Here is a 17,500-nt window from a genome sequence, read left to right on the forward strand (position 1 = left end):
GGGGGCGTTTGTGGGGGGGGTTTGCGGGGGGGTTTTGCAGGTGTGTTTGCGGGGGGGGATTGCGAGGGGGGATTGCGAACGAGGGGGAGGGGGATTGCGAGGGGGGGATTCCGGGGTGGGGGGGAATTGCGAGGGGGGGGATTGCGAGGGAGTGGGAGGGGGATTGCGAGGGGGGGATTCCGGGGGGGAGGAATTGCGAGGGGGGATTGCGAGGGGGAATTGCGAGGGGGGGATTGCGAGGGTGATTGCGAGGGGGATTGCGAGGGGGGATTGCGAAGGAGGGGGAGGGGGATTGCGAGGGGGGGATTCCGGCGGGGGGAATTGCGAGGGGGGGATTGCGAGGGGGAATTGCGAGGGGGGAATGCGAGAGGGGGGATTGCGAGGGGGGGGATTGCGAGGGGGGATTGCGAGGGGGGGTTTGCGAGGGGGGATTGCGAGGAAGGGGGATTGAGAGTGGGGGATTCCGGGAGGGGGGGGGAATGCGAGGTGGGGATTCCGGGGGGGGGGAATACGTAGGGTGGATTCCGGGGGGGGGTGGGTTGCGAGGGAGGGGGATTGCGAGGGGGGATTGCGAGGGAGGGGGATTGCGAGGGGGGGATTCCGGGGTGGGGAATGCAAGGGGTCGATTCCGGGGGGGCAGGGTTTGTGGGGGTGGTGATTACGAGGGGGTGATTGCGAGGGGGGGATTCCGGGGGGGGGTATGCAAGGGGGCAATTACGGGGGGGCAGGGTTTGTGGGGGGGGTGATTACGAGGGGGGATTCCAGGGGGGGGGATGCGAGGGTGGTTTCCGGGGGGGGGGGTGATGCGAGGGGGGTGGGATTCCGGGGGGGGGGGGAATGCGAAGGGTGGATTCCGGTTCTGGGGGGGGGGGGGATTGCGAGGGAGGGGGATTGCGAGGGGGGATTGCGAGGTGGGATTGCGAGGGAGGGGGATTGCGAGGGGGGGATTGCGAGGGGGGGATTCCGCGGTGGGGGACTGCGAGGGGGGGATTCCGGGGCGGGGGGATTGCGAGGGGGGGATTCCGGGGGGTGGGGGAATGCGAGGGGGCGATTCCGGGGGGGGGGGTGGTTTGCAAGGGGGGGCGTAACTGCAAGGGGGGGATTCCGGGGGGGAGATTCCGGGGGCGGGGGATGCGAGTGTGGTTTCCGGGGTGGGGGGCTGGGCGGGGGAATGTGAGGGGGTGGATTCCGGGGGGTGGGGAATGCGAGGGGGCGATTCCGGGGGGGTGGGGGTTTGCGAGGGGGGGCGTGACTGCAAGGGGGGGGATTCCGGCCGGGGATTCCGGGGGGGGGTGGGGGGGATGCGAGGGGGGGTTCCGGGGGGATGCGAGGGGGGGATTCCGGGGGGGCAGGGTTTGTGGGGGGGGGGGGAATTGCGAGGGGGGATTCCAGGGGGGGGATTGCGAGGGGGGTTTCCGGGGGGGGGGGGGGTGCGGAATGCGAGGGGGGGGATTCCGGGGGGGGGATTGCGAGGGGGGTTTCCGGGGGGGGGTGTGCGGAATGCGAGGGGGGGGGATTCCGGGGGGGGGGATTGCGAGGGGGGTTTCCGGGCGGAGGGGGAACGCTGCCACTCTGAATCCCCCCTCTTTGTCTTTTCCAGGTGTTTGGGACCAGCCCGAAGCCGGAACTCTACAACAAACCGACCGTCCGTGATGCCTTCCCCCTCTGCCCGAGCGAGCCCTCCGCCTGCCTGCTGCACCCCAACGCCCCCCTCTACCCCCGCCAGGGCCTGGCGCAGGCGGACCGCACCGCCTGCTTGCTGACCGGCCAGTGCCCCCTCCCCCCCGCAGCCGCCGGTGCGCCCCCCCCCCCGGGGCCAGCAGCCGGGCGAGTACCCGCCGCCCGACATCATCACCATCGAGCACAACTACTGCAGCCGGCGGGCGGCCAAGCGGGCCGGGGGGGGAGGGGGGGCCGCCGGCGGGGGCGGGGGCTGCGCCCGGCGGGTCCTGACCGCCCACCGCTGGAGCTGCGGGGCAGCCGCCCTCCGCACCACCCGCCAGCGATCCCGCAGCCGCGCCCAGGCCCGCATCGAGGTGGACGAGGCGGTGGATCTGGTGGTGGGCATCCAGCAGGCGGGCAGTCGCTCGCCCGGCAGGCGGGACCTGGGCACTGAGACTGGCGACTCGGCCCGGCACCGCAAGGTCAGTAAGGGGGGGGGGGGGGGGGCGGGCGTGATCGACCCGCTCACCACACAGCAAGATCCCACGCTCGGCAACGGCGTGATCAGGCCCGATGTTGTTGGTCAAGACAAATGTCGGCCGAACCCAGGACTGACCCTCTGACAGTGCGGCACTCCCTCAGTACTGACCCTCTGACAGTGCGGCACTCCCTCGGTACTGACCCTCTGACAGTGCGGCGCGCACTCAGTACTGACCCTCTGACAGTGCGGCACTCCCTCAGTACTGACCCTCTGACAGTGCGGCACTCCCTCAGTACTGACCCTCTGACAGTGCGGCGCGCACTCAGTACTGACCCTCTGACAGTGCGGCACTCCCTCAGTACTGACCCTCTGACAGTGCGGCACTCCCTCGGTACTGACCCTCTGACAGTGCGGCACTCCCTCAGTACTGACCCTCTGACAGTGCGGCACTCCCTCAGTACTGACTCTCTTACAGTGCGGCACTCCCTCAGTACTGACCCTCTGACAGTGCGGCACTCCCTCAGTACTGACCCTCTGATAGTGCGGCACTACCTCAGTACTGACCCTCTGATAGTGCGGCACTCCCTCAGTACTGATCCTCTGACAGTGCGGCGCTCCCTCAGTACTGACCCTCTGACAGTGCGGCACTCCCTCAGTACTGACCGTCCGACAGTGCGGCGCTCCCTCAGTACTGACCCACTGAAAGTGCGGCACTCCCTCAGTACTGACCCTCTGACAGTGCGGCACTCCCTCAGTACTGACCCTTTGACAGTGCGGCGCTCCCTCAGTACTGACCCACTGACAGTGCGGGGCTCCCACAGTACTGACCCTCTGACAGTGCGGCACTCCCTCAGTACTGACCCTCTGACAGTGCAGCACTCCCTCAGTACTGACCCTCTGACAGTGCGGCACTCCCTCAGTACTGACCCTCTGACAGTGCGGCGCTCCCTCAGTACTGACCCTCTGACAGTGCGGCACTCCCTCAGTACTGACCCTCTGACAGTGCGGCACTCCCTCAGTACTGACCCTCTGACAGTGAGACACTCCCTCAGTACTGACCCTCTGACAGTGCGGCACTCCCTCAGTACTGACCCTCTGACAGTGCGGCACTCCCTCAGTACTGACCCTCTGACAGAGCGGCACTCCCTCGGTACTGACCCTCTGACAGTGCGGCACTCCCTCAGTACTGACCCTCTGACAGTGCAGCACTCCCTCAGTACTGACCCTCTGACAGTGCGGCACTCCCTCAGTACTGACCCTTTGACAATGCAGCACTCCCTCAGTACTGACCCTCTGACAGTGCAGCGCTCCCTCAGTACTGACCCTCTGTCAGTGCGGCACTCCCTCAGTACTGACCCTCTGACAGTGTGGCACTCCCTCAGTGCTGACCCTCTGACAGTGCGGCACTCCCTCAGTACTGACCCTCTGACAGTGCGGCACTCCCTCAGTACTGACCCTCTGACAGTGCGGCACTCCCTCAGTACTGACCCTCTGACAGTGCGGCACTCCCTCAGTACTGACCCTCTGACAGTGCGGCACTCCCTCAGTACTGACCCTCTGACAGTGCGGCACTCCCTCAGTACTGACCGTCCGACAGTGCGGCGCTCCCTCAGTACTGACCCACTGACAGTGCGGCACTCCCTCAGTACTGACCCTCTGTCAGTGCGGCACTCCCTCAGTACTGACTATCTGACAGTGCGGCGCTCCCTCAGTACTGACCCACTGACAGTGCGGGGCTCCCACAGTACTGACCCTCTGACAGTGCGGCACTCCCTCAGTACTGACCCTCTGACAGTGCAGCACTCCCTCAGTACTGACCCTCTGACAGTGCGGCACTCCCTCAGTACTGACCCTCTGACAGTGCGGCGCTCCCTCAGTACTGACCCTCTGACAGTGCGGCACTCCCTCAGTACTGACCCTCTGACAGTGCGGCACTCCCTCAGTACTGACCCTCTGACAGTGAGACACTCCCTCAGTACTGACCCTCTGACAGTGCGGCACTCCCTCAGTACTGACCCTCTGACAGTGCGGCACTCCCTCAGTACTGACCCTCTGACAGAGCGGCACTCCCTCGGTACTGACCCTCTGACAGTGCGGCACTCCCTCAGTACTGACCCTCTGACAGTGCGGCACTCCCTCAGTACTGACCCTCTGACAGTGCGGCACTCCCTCAGTACTGACCCTTTGACAATGCAGCACTCCCTCAGTACTGACCCTCTGACAGTGCAGCGCTCCCTCAGTACTGACCCTCTGACAGTGCGGCACTCCCTCAGTACTGACCCTCTGACAGTGCGGCACTCCCTCAGTACTGACCCTCTGACAGTGCGGCACTCCCTCAGTACTGACCCTCTGACAGTGCGGCACTCCCTCAGTACTGACCCTCTGACAGTGCGGCACTCCCTCAGTACTGACCCTCTGACAGTGCGGCACTCCCTCAGTACTGACCCTCTGACAGTGCAGCACTCCCTCAGTACTGACCCTCTGACAGTGCGGCACTCCCTTAGTACTGACCCTCTGACAGTGCGGCACTCCCTCGGTACTGACCCTCTGACAGTGCGGCACTCCCTCAGACCTGACCCTCTGACAGTGCGGCACTCCCTCAGTACTGACCCTCTGACAGTGCAGCACTCCTTCAGTACTGACCCTCTGACAGTGCGGCGCTCCCCACGTGCTCACCCTCTGACAGTGCGGCGCTCCCTCAGTACTGACCCTCTGACAGTGCGGCACTCCCTCAGTACTGACCCTCTGACAGTGCGGCGCTCCCTCAGTACTGACCCTCTGACAGTGCGGCACTCCCTCAGCACTGACCCTCTGACAGTGCGGCACTCCCTCAGTACTGACCCCCTGACAGTGCGGCACTCCCTCAGTACTGACCCTCTGACAGTGCGGCACTCCCTCAGTACTGACCCTCTGACAGTGCGGCACTCCCTCAGTGCTGACCCTCCGACAGTGCGGCACTCCCTCAGCACTGACCCTCTGACAGTGCAGCACTCCCTCAGTCCTGACCCTCTGACAGTGCGGCACTCCCTCAGTACTGACCCACTGACAGTGCAGCACTCCCTCAGTACTGACCCCCTGACAGTGCAGCACTCCCTCAGTACTGACCCTCTGACAGTGCGGCACTCCCTCAGTACTGACGCCCTGACAGTGCAGCACTCCCTCAGTACTGACCCACTGACAGTGCGGCACTCCCTCAGTACTGACCCTCTGACAGTGCGGCGCTCCCTCAGTACTGACCCTCTGACAGTGCGGCACTCCCTCAGTACTGACACTCTGACAGTGCGGGGCTCCCTCAGTACTGACCCTCTGACAGTGCAGCACTCCCTCAGTACTGACCCTCTGACAGTGCGGCACTCCCTCAGTACTGACCCTCTGACAGTGCGGCACTCCCTCAGTACTGACCCTCTGACAGTGCGGCACTCCCTCAGTACTGACCCCCTGACAGTGCGGCACTCCCTCAGTACTGACCCTCTGACAGTGCGGCACTCCCTCAGTACTGACCCCCTGACAGTGCAGCACTCCCTCAGTACTGACCCTCTGACAGTGCGGCACTCCCTCAGTACTGACCCCCTGACAGTGCAGCACTCCCTCAGTACTGACCCACTGACAGTGCGGCACTCCCTCAGTACTGACCCTCTGACAGTGCGGCGCTCCCTCAGTACTGACCCTCTGACAGTGCGGCACTCCCTCAGTACTGACACTCTGACAGTGCGGCGCTCCCTCAGTACTGACCCTCTGACAGTGCAGCACTCCCTCAGTACTGACCCTCTGACAGTGCGGCACTCCCTCAGTACTGACCCCCTGACAGTGCAGCACTCCCTCAGTACTGACCCACTGACAGTGCGGCACTCCCTCAGTACTGACCCTCTGACAGTGCGGCGCTCCCTCAGTACTGACCCTCTGACAGTGCGGCACTCCCTCAGTACTGACCCTCTGACAGTGCGGCACTCCCTCAGTACTGACCCCCTGACAGTGCGGCACTCCCTCAGTACCGACCCTCTGACAGTGCGGCACTCCCTCAGTACTGACCCTCTGACAGTGCGGCGCTCCCTCAGTACTGACCCTCTGACAGTGCAGCACTCCCTCAGTACCGACCCTCCGACAGTGCGGCGCTCCCTCAGTACTGACCCTCTGACAGTGCGGCACTCCCTCAGTACTGACCCCCTGACAGTGCGGCACTCCCTCAGTACTGACCCTCTGACAGTGCGGCACTCCCTCAGTACTGACCCTCTGACAGTGCAGCACTCCCTCAGTACCGACCCTCCAACAGTGCGGCGCTCCCTCAGTACTGACCCTCTGACAGTGCGGCACTCCCTCAGTACTGACCCACTGACAGTGCGGCACTCCCTCAGTACTGACCCTCGGACAGTGCGGCACTCCCTCAGTACTGACCCTCTGACAGTGCGGCACTCCCTCAGTACTGACCCACTGACAGTGCGGCACTCCCTCAGTACTGACCCTCTGACAGTGCAGCACTCCCTCAGTACTGAACCTCTGACAGTGCGGCACTCCCTCAGTACTGACCCTCTGACAGTGCAGCACTCCCTCAGTACTGACCCTCTGACCGTGCAGCACTCCCTCAGTACTGACCCTCTGACAATGCGGCACTCCCTCAGTACCGACCCTCTGACAGTGCGGCACTCCCTCAGTACTGACCCTGTGACAGTGCAGCACTCCCTCAGTACTGACCCTCTGACAGTGCGGCACTCCCTCAGTACTGACCCTCTGACAGTGCGGCACTCCCTCAGTACTGACCCTCTGACAGTGGGGCACTCCCTCAGTACTGACCCTCTGACAGTGCTGCACTCCCTCTGTACTGACCCTCTGACAGTGCGGTACTCCCTCAGTACTGACCCTCTGACAGTGCAGCACTCCCTCAGTACTGACCCTCTGACAGTGCAGCACTCCCTCAGTACGGACCCTCTGACAGTGCGGCCCTCCCTCAGCACTGACCCTCTGACAGTGCGGCGCTCCCTCAGTACTGACCCTCTGACAGTGCGGCGCTCCCTCAGTACTGACCCTCTGACAGTGCGGTGCTCCCTCAGTACTGACCCTCTGACAATGCAGCACTCCCTCATTACTGACCCTCTGACAGTGCTGCACTCCCTCATTACTGACCCTCTGACAGTGCAGCACTCCCTCAGTACTGACCCTCTGACAGTGCGGCACTCCCTCAGTACTCACCCTCTGACAGTGCGGCACTCCCTCTGTACTGACCCTCTGACAATGCGGCACTCCCTCAGTACTGACCCTCTGACAGTGCAGCACTCCCTCAGTACTGACCCTCTGACAGTGCGGCACTCCCTCAGTACTGACCCTCTGACAGTGCGGCACTCCCTCAGTACTGACCCTCTGACAGTGCGGCACTCCCTCAGTACTGACCCTCTGACAGTGCGGCACTCCCTCAGTACTGACCCTCTGACAGTGAGACACTCCCTCGGTACTGACCCTCTGACAGTGCGGCACTCCCTCAGACCTGACCCTCTGACAGTGCGGCACTCCCTCAGTACTGACCCTCTGACAGTGCAGCACTCCTTCAGTACTGACCCTCTGACAGTGCGGCGCTCCCCCCGTGCTCACCCTCTGACAGTGCGGCGCTCCCTCAGTACTGACCCTCTGACAGTGCGGCACTCCCTCAGTACTGACCCTCTGACAGTGCGGCGCTCCCTCAGTACTGACCCTCTGACAGTGCGGCACTCCCTCAGCACTGACCCTCTGACAGTGCGGCACTCCCTCAGTACTGACCCCCTGACAGTGCGGCACTCCCTCAGTACTGACCCTCTGACAGTGCGGCACTCCCTCAGTACTGACCCTCTGACAGTGCGGCACTCCCTCAGTACTGACCCTCCGACAGTGCGGCACTCCCTCAGCACTGACCCTCTGACAGTGCAGCACTCCCTCAGTCCTGACCCTCTGACAGTGCGGCACTCCCTCAGTACTGACCCACTGACAGTGCAGCACTCCCTCAGTACTGACCCCCTGACAGTGCAGCACTCCCTCAGTACTGACCCTCTGACAGTGCGGCACTCCCTCAGTACTGACGCCCTGACAGTGCAGCACTCCCTCAGTACTGACCCACTGACAGTGCGGCACTCCCTCAGCACTGACCCTCTGACAGTGCGGCGCTCCCTCAGTACTGACCCTCTGACAGTGCGGCACTCCCTCAGTACTGACACTCTGACAGTGCGGGGCTCCCTCAGTACTGACCCTCTGACAGTGCAGCACTCCCTCAGTACTGACCCTCTGACAGTGCGGCACTCCCTCAGTACTGACCCTCTGACAGTGCGGCACTCCCTCAGTACTGACCCTCTGACAGTGCGGCACTCCCTCAGTACTGACCCCCTGACAGTGCGGCACTCCCTCAGTACTGACCCTCTGACAGTGCGGCACTCCCTCAGTACTGACCCCCTGACAGTGCAGCACTCCCTCAGTACTGACCCTCTGACAGTGCGGCACTCCCTCAGTACTGACCCCCTGACAGTGCAGCACTCCCTCAGTACTGACCCACTGACAGTGCGGCACTCCCTCAGTACTGACCCTCTGACAGTGCGGCGCTCCCTCAGTACTGACCCTCTGACAGTGCGGCACTCCCTCCGTACTGACACTCTGACAGTGCGGCGCTCCCTCAGTACTGACCCTCTGACAGTGCAGCACTCCCTCAGTACTGACCCTCTGACAGTGCGGCACTCCCTCAGTACTGACCCTCTGACAGTGCAGCACTCCCTCAGTACTGACCCTCTGACAGTGCGGCGCTCCCTCAGTACTGACCCCCTGACAGTGCAGCACTCCCTCAGTACTGACCCACTGACAGTGCGGCACTCCCTCAGTACTGACCCTCTGACAGTGCGGCGCTCCCTCAGTACTGACCCTCTGACAGTGCGGCACTCCCTCAGTACTGACCCTCTGACAGTGCGGCACTCCCTCAGTACTGACCCCCTGACAGTGCGGCACTCCCTCAGTACCGACCCTCTGACAGTGCGGCACTCCCTCAGTACTGACCCTCTGACAGTGCAGCACTCCCTCAGTACCGACCCTCCGACAGTGCGGCGCTCCCTCAGTACTGACCCTCTGACAGTGCGGCACTCCCTCAGTACTGACCCTGTGACAGTGCAGCACTCCCTCAGTACTGACCCTCTGACAGTGCGGCACTCCCTCAGTACTGACCCTCTGACAGTGCGGCACTCCCTCAGTACTGACCCTCTGACAGTGGGGCACTCCCTCAGTACTGACCCTCTGACAGTGCTGCACTCCCTCTGTACTGACCCTCTGACAGTGCGGTACTCCCTCAGTACTGACCCTCTGACAGTGCAGCACTCCCTCAGTACTGACCCTCTGACAGTGCAGCACTCCCTCAGTACGGACCCTCTGACAGTGCGGCCCTCCCTCAGCACTGACCCTCTGACAGTGCGGCGCTCCCTCAGTACTGACCCTCTGACAGTGCGGCGCTCCCTCAGTACTGACCCTCTGACAGTGCGGTGCTCCCTCAGTACTGACCCTCTGACAATGCAGCACTCCCTCATTACTGACCCTCTGACAGTGCTGCACTCCCTCATTACTGACCCTCTGACAGTGCAGCACTCCCTCAGTACTGACCCTCTGACAGTGCGGCACTCCCTCAGTACTCACCCTCTGACAGTGCGGCACTCCCTCTGTACTGACCCTCTGACAATGCGGCACTCCCTCAGTACTGACCCTCTGACAGTGCAGCACTCCCTCAGTACTGACCCTCTGACAGTGCGGCACTCCCTCAGTACTGACCCTCTGACAGTGCGGCACTCCCTCAGTACTGACCCTCTGACAGTGCGGCACTCCCTCAGTACTGACCCTCTGACAGTGCGGCACTCCCTCAGTACTGACCCTCTGACAGTGAGACACTCCCTCGGTACTGACCCTCTGACAGTGCGGCACTCCCTCAGACCTGACCCTCTGACAGTGCGGCACTCCCTCAGTACTGACCCTCTGACAGTGCAGCACTCCTTCAGTACTGACCCTCTGACAGTGCGGCGCTCCCCCCGTGCTCACCCTCTGACAGGTGCAGCACTCCCTCAGTACTGACCCTCTGACAGTGCGGCACTCCCTCAGCACTGACCCTCTGACAGTGCGGCACTCCCTCAGTACTGACCCTCTGACAGTGCGGCACTCCCTCAGCACTGACCCTCTGACAGTGCGGCACTCCCTCAGTACTGACCCTCTGACAGTGCGGCACTCCCTCAGTACTGACCCTCCGACAGTGCGGCACTCCCTCAGCACTGACCCTCTGACAGTGCAGCACTCCCTCAGTCCTGACCCTCTGACAGTGCGGCACTCCCTCAGTACTGACCCACTGACAGTGCAGCACTCCCTCAGTACTGACCCCCTGACAGTGCGGCACTCCCTCAGTACTGACCCTCTGACAGTGCGGCACTCCCTCAGTACTGACCCCCTGACAGTGCAGCACTCCCTCAGTACTGACCCTCTGACAGTGCGGCACTCCCTCAGTACTGACCCCCTGACAGTGCAGCACTCCCTCAGTACTGACCCACTGACAGTGCGGCACTCCCTCAGTACTGACCCTCTGACAGTGCGGCGCTCCCTCAGTACTGACCCTCTGACAGTGCGGCACTCCCTCAGTACTGACACTCTGACAGTGCGGCGCTCCCTCAGTACTGACCCTCTGACAGTGCAGCACTCCCTCAGTACTGACCCTCTGACAGTGCGGCACTCCCTCAGTACTGACCCCCTGACAGTGCAGCACTCCCTCAGTACTGACCCACTGACAGTGCGGCGCTCCCTCAGTACTGACCCTCTGACAGTGCGGCACTCCCTCAGTACTGACCCCCTGACAGTGCGGCACTCCCTCAGTACTGACCCTCTGACAGTGCGGCACTCCCTCAGTACTGACCCTCTGACAGTGCAGCACTCCCTCAGTACCGACCCTCCGACAGTGCGGCGCTCCCTCAGTACTGACCCTCTGACAGTGCGGCACTCCCTCAGTACTGACCCACTGACAGTGCGGCACTCCCTCGGTACTGACCCTCTGACAGTGCGGCACTCCCTCAGTACTGACCCTCTGACAGTGCGGCACTCCCTCAGTACTGACCCACTGACAGTGCGGCACTCCCTCAGTACTGACCCTCTGACAGTGCAGCACTCCCTCAGTACTGAACCTCTGACAGTGCGGCACTCCCTCAGTACTGACCCTCTGACAGTGCAGCACTCCCTCAGTACTGACCCTCTGACCGTGCAGCACTCCCTCAGTACTGACCCTCTGACAATGCGGCACTCCCTCAGTACCGACCCTCTGACAGTGCGGCACTCCCTCAGTACTGACCCTGTGACAGTGCAGCACTCCCTCAGTACTGACCCTCTGACAGTGCGGCACTCCCTCAGTACTGACCCTCTGACAGTGCGGCACTCCCTCAGTACTGACCCTCTGACAGTGGGGCACTCCCTCAGTACTGACCCTCTGACAGTGCTGCACTCCCTCTGTACTGACCCTCTGACAGTGCGGTACTCCCTCAGTACTGACCCTCTGACAGTGCAGCACTCCCTCAGTACTGACCCTCTGACAGTGCAGCACTCCCTCAGTACGGACCCTCTGACAGTGCGGCCCTCCCTCAGCACTGACCCTCTGACAGTGCAGCACTCCCTCAGTACCGACCCTCCGACAGTGCGGCGCTCCCTCAGTACTGACCCTCTGACAGTGCGGCACTCCCTCAGTACTGACCCACTGACAGTGCGGCACTCCCTCAGTACTGACCCTCTGACAGTGCGGCACTCCCTCAGTACTGACCCTCTGACAGTGCGGCACTCCCTCAGTACTGACCCACTGACAGTGCGGCACTCCCTCAGTACTGACCCTCTGACAGTGCAGCACTCCCTCAGTACTGAACCTCTGACAGTGCGGCACTCCCTCAGTACTGACCCTCTGACAGTGCAGCACTCCCTCAGTACTGACCCTCTGACCGTGCAGCACTCCCTCAGTACTGACCCTCTGACAATGCGGCACTCCCTCAGTACCGACCCTCTGACAGTGCGGCACTCCCTCAGTACTGACCCTGTGACAGTGCAGCACTCCCTCAGTACTGACCCTCTGACAGTGCGGCACTCCCTCAGTACTGACCCTCTGACAGTGCGGCACTCCCTCAGTACTGACCCTCTGACAGTGGGGCACTCCCTCAGTACTGACCCTCTGACAGTGCTGCACTCCCTCTGTACTGACCCTCTGACAGTGCGGTACTCCCTCAGTACTGACCCTCTGACAGTGCAGCACTCCCTCAGTACTGACCCTCAGACAGTGCAGCACTCCCTCAGTACGGACCCTCTGACAGTGCGGCCCTCCCTCAGCACTGACCCTCTGACAGTGCGGCGCTCCCTCAGTACTGACCCTCTGACAGTGCGGCGCTCCCTCAGTACTGACCCTCTGACAGTGCGGTGCTCCCTCAGTACTGACCCTCTGACAATGCAGCACTCCCTCATTACTGACCCTCTGACAGTGCTGCACTCCCTCATTACTGACCCTCTGACAGTGCAGCACTCCCTCAGTACTGACCCTCTGACAGTGCGGCACTCCCTCAGTACTCACCCTCTGACAGTGCGGCACTCCCTCTGTACTGACCCTCTGACAATGCGGCACTCCCTCAGTACTGACCCTCTGACAGTGCAGCACTCCCTCAGCGCTGGATTATGGGGCATGTGTCTTTAGCATGGTCTGACCCCGACCTTTCACTCCATGGCAGGCAATGCCGCCCACTGAGCCACGACTGGCGCTGAGATCAATCAGGACATTTGGGGCATTTGTTGGCAAGATTTGTGGCGGGGAGGATATTATCTTGGCTCTTACCTGGTTATTGTAACTTTTAAGGAGAAAGAAGGACTTGTTTGGAGTGGCTCGGGACCTAGCGATGAGTCAGGCGAAAGCCTGAGGCGGGCCGAGAACAGGAGCGAGGGCAAGGCCGAGGAACAGCCCCTGAAAATCCACCGGCTCACCCCCGAGGAGTACAAGAGGGTCTTCAGCGCGGTGGTGGGGAAGGCCCTGACCAACACGGCCTCCCGGCCTACTCGCAAGTGCAGCCTGGAGCTCGCCCGCAAGATCAAGGAGCAGCTGTACAACGCGGTCAACAGGCCCACCTTCAAGGAGATTGTGCACACCGACGGGCGGGTGGAGTTTGTCGAGCGGTACAACACCTTGAGCAGGAAGAAGGTGCCACCGCACTTTGAGCTGGACACCACCGGCGAACCAGACTCTGAGGAGAAGGGCGGCGAGCCGTGGAGTGAGTTTGCAGGAAAAAGCATGTGAAGTAATGGTCATTGTCGTTAGAATCCCACCCTCCCCACTCCCTCCTCGCTCCCTCTCTCTCTCTCTCTCTCTCTCCTTCTCTTCTTCCCTCCTTAATCCCCCCCACCCCCAACCCGCCCCAAACCCTCACAGAAACACCAAATGCAATTATTTATATTGTATTTGATGGTCGAGTGTTTATTAATTAAATAAAATGGAAATAAAAAAGGATTTTACATTTTTTCTACACGGCTCCCACTTTCTGATTCTGTCGGTGTCGGCGGGGCGGTGTGGGGGTGTGTGGGGGGGGGGGCGTTCGCGAGGGAGGGGTCGGCCTCACGGCCGTGCGCAGCAGCAGTAGCCTGGCCACTTGGGTGGGGGGGTGGGGCCGCGGGGGCACGGTTCGAACCCCGCCACAGCAGCTGCTGATATTTAAATTCAATCAATAAAATCTGGAATTCTACAGCTCGTCTCGGCCTCGGCGACCGTGACAACTGTCAACGATTATCGTAGAAGAAAACATCTGGTTCACTAACGTCTCTGGAGTTGAGAGATTTATAAACACTTTGAGTGAAGAAATTGCTCCTCACCTCGGTCCCCAAAATGGCCGACTCCTTCCCCGAGTGAAGAAATTTCTTCTCATCTCAGTCCCCAAAATGGCCGACTCCGTCCCCGAGTGAAAACATTTCTCCCCATCTCAGTCCCCAAAATGGCCGACTCCGTCCCCGAGTGAAAAAATTTCTTCTCATCTCAGTCCCCAAAATGGCCGACTCCTTTCCCGAGTGAAGAGATTTCTCCTCATCTCGGCCTCCAAAATGGCCGACTCCTTCCCCGAGTGAAAACATTTCTCCTCATCTTAGTCCCCAAAATGGCCGACTCCTTCCCCGAGTGAAGACATTTCTACTCATCTCGGTCCCCAAAATGGCCGACTCCTTCCCCGAGCGAAGAAATTCCTCCTCATCTCGGTCTCCAAAATGGCCGACTCCTTCCCCGAGTGAAAACATTTCTCCTCATCTCGGTCCCCAAAATGGCCGACTCCTTTCCCGAGTGAAGAGATTTCTCCTCATCTCGGTCCCCAAAATGGCCAACTCCTTTCCCGAGTGAAAACATTTCTCCTCATCTCGGTCCCCAAAATGGCCGACTCTTTCCCCGAGTGAAGAAATGTCTTCTCATCTCAGACCCCAAAATGGCCGACTCCGTCCCCGAGTGAAAAAATGTCTCCTCATCTCAGTCCCCAAAATGGCCGACTCCTTTCCCGAGTGAAGACATTTCTCCTCATCTCAATCCCCAAAATGGCCGACTCCTTCCCCGGGTGAAGACATTTCTACTCATCTCGGTCCCCAAAATGGCCGACTCCTTCCCCGAGCGAAGAAATTCCTCCTCATCTCGGTCTCCAAAATGGCCGACTCCTTCCCTGAGTGAAGAAATTTCTCCTCATCTCAGTCCCCAAAATGGCCGACTCCTTCCCCGAGTGAAAACATTTCTCCTCATCTCGGTCCCCAAAATGGCCGACTCCTTCCCCGAGTGAAGAAATTTCTTCTCATCTCAGTCCCCAAAATGGCCGACTCCTTCCCCGAGTGAAAAATTTCTCCCCATCTCCGTCCCCAAAATGGCCGACTCCGTCCCCGAGTGAAAAAATTTCTCCTCATCTCAGTCCCCAAAATGGCTGACTCCTTTCCCGAGTGAAGAAATTTCTCCTCATCTCGGCCTCCAAAATGGCCGACTCCTTCCCCGAGTGAAGAAATTTCTCCTCATCTCGGCCTCCAAATGGCCGACTCCTTCCCCGAGTGAAGACATTTCTCCCCATCTCAGTCCCCAAAATTGCCGACTCCTTCCCCGAGCGAAGAAATTTCCCCTCATCTCGGTCCCCAAAATGGCCAACTCCTTCCCCGAGCGAAGAAATTCCTCCTCATCTCGGTCTCCAAAATGGCCGACTCCTTCCCCGAGTGAAGAAATATCTCCTCATTTCGGTCCCCAAAATGTCCGACTCCCTCCCCGAGTGAAGAAATGTCTCCTCATCTCGGTCCCCAAAATGTCCGACTCCTTCCCCGAGTGAAGAAATTTCTCCTCATCTCAGTCCCCAAAATGGCCGACTCCTTCCCCGAGTGAAAAAATGGCTCCTCATCTCGGTCCCCAAAATGGCCGACTCCTTCCCTGAGTGCAGAAATTTCCCCTCATCTCAGTCCTAAATGATCGGCCCGCTTATCCTGACGCCGTACTCCACTCCCCGTGTTTTAGATTCCCTGACCAGCGAGGAACAGTCTCCCGGCCTCCAACCTGTCAAAACCCCTTCAGAATCCTGTAGGTTTCGACGAGATCGCCTCTCGTTTCTCCGAAACCCAGAGAAAATGAACCCGATTTACTCAGCCTCTCCTCCTCGGCCACCCCCCACTCATCCCAGGGACCAATCCAGTGAATTTCAGCGATGGGGGAAGATTGGATAGGCTTTGAAATAAAGGAGGCCCAGGGAGGTCTGAGTGAGGTTTATAAAATCACGAGAGGCCTAAATTAAGTGGAACCTTTCCCAAATGAACAGGGAGGTAATTAACTGGGGGAGTGACTAAAAGGATTGGTGGGGAGTTGAGGGGTATATCTTTCAGAGGGTGCCTGTTAAAAGAGTCATAGTGAGGTCCATCGGCCGATCTACTCTAATCCCATTTTCCTTGGCCCTTGGCCTTGTATGCTGTGGTGTCTCAGATGCGCAACTAAATCCTCCTTAAATGTTATTACAGATTAGAGTTCCTGCCTCCACTACTCTTTCAGGTACTGGGAGATATTAGGGACAGGTTCGATCAGAGAAGTTGGTATTAAGGAGAGACAGAGAGAAACAGAGAGGCAGAGGAGGAGAGCAAGAGGGAGCGAGAGAGAGGGAGGCAGAGAGAGGCGGGGAGCGAGAGGGAGAGAAAGATGGAGAGAGAGAGTGGGAGGCAGAGAGAGAGCGAGATGGAGAGAGAGAGGTGGGAGCAAGAGGGAGAAAGGTGAAGAGAGAGAGGGAGGCAAGGAGAGAGGCGGGGGCGAGAGGGATGGAGAGAGAGGGAGGCAGAGAGAGAGATGAAGAGAGAGAGGGAGGCGGAGAGAGAGACGGAGAGAGACGGAGAGGGAGATGGTTGATGTGTTGGGTAGGCTGGGTCGATGTGGACTGCACTTGATGCAGTGTAGCGAGAGACAGACCTCCAACACTTGATAAGATGCAACACAATTTTATTTAACATCTAAACTATTATACATGTTCAACTGTGGGTTGACGCTATGCTGACTTGACTGGTGACCTGATACTAGCCTAACCACTTACTGACTACCACATGGTGTTTGCACTGGCCAGCTCACTAACTCTGACTGTCTCAGAGGCTGGGTCCCGAGAGAGCGGGAAAACTGGTGCCCTCTGACTTTATAGTGGTCGTGTCCTGTCTGCTGATTGGCTGCTCTGGTCTGCTCTGGTCTGCTGATTGGTGCTTACTGGTCATCCTGTGTGTCATACACTGCCTGTCTGCACTCCATTGTATACACACATGTATATTATGCCAATGGCGATGTTTAGAATGGAAATTACAGAGCTGTGCACCATGAGCGGAATAGTCGCGTTCATCATTTTACATCCTTCGGTTTTGGTGTTGCCGCAGTCACACGGGGAGATGCGGGGTGAAGGGTGAGAAGCTGAATTCCTGCCCCTGTTCGGGAAAGCTCCCCTAACAACAGCAGCTCAGGGTTCACAATGCAGCCATTGTGAGTGTTACTGTGCTGGCAGGATACACAGTCACCTGACCCATTCGCACAGAGCCCTCACAGCCTGCTGCCGCGGCACTGGCCCCAGCAGACGCTCTGTCCTTAATCTGTCCAAACCAGGGGGTTCCACTCTGCACGTCCTGTACAGCAGCTTCCACATCACAGAAAGAGCTCACTCCATTCCCTCACTGACCCCGTGCTGTACCTGTCCTGGGGGTGTTTGATGGAGACAGTGTAGAGGGAGCTTTACTCTGTATCTAACCCCGTGCTGTACCTGTCCTGGGAGTGTTTGATGGGGACAGTATAGAGGGAGCTTTACTCTGTATCTAACCCCGTGCTGTACCTGTCCTGGGAGTGTTTGATGGGGACAGTGTAGA

At 60.0% G+C, this 17,500-nt stretch overlaps 1 long non-coding RNA gene across 1 annotated transcript; it reads left to right on the forward strand.

The window, feature by feature from the left end:
- Window positions 1-1,977: 1,977 nt before the first annotated feature.
- Window positions 1,978-13,643, forward strand: LOC140400092 (uncharacterized). The gene is made up of 2 exons (XR_011938045.1): window positions 1,978-2,144; window positions 12,987-13,643. It is a non-coding gene; the product is annotated as an uncharacterized lncRNA (long non-coding RNA).
- The last annotated feature ends 3,857 nt before the right edge of the window (window positions 13,644-17,500 follow it).

This window comes from Scyliorhinus torazame, chromosome 24, assembly GCF_047496885.1.
Source record: "Scyliorhinus torazame isolate Kashiwa2021f chromosome 24, sScyTor2.1, whole genome shotgun sequence".
Lineage (NCBI taxonomy): Eukaryota > Metazoa > Chordata > Chondrichthyes > Carcharhiniformes > Scyliorhinidae > Scyliorhinus > Scyliorhinus torazame.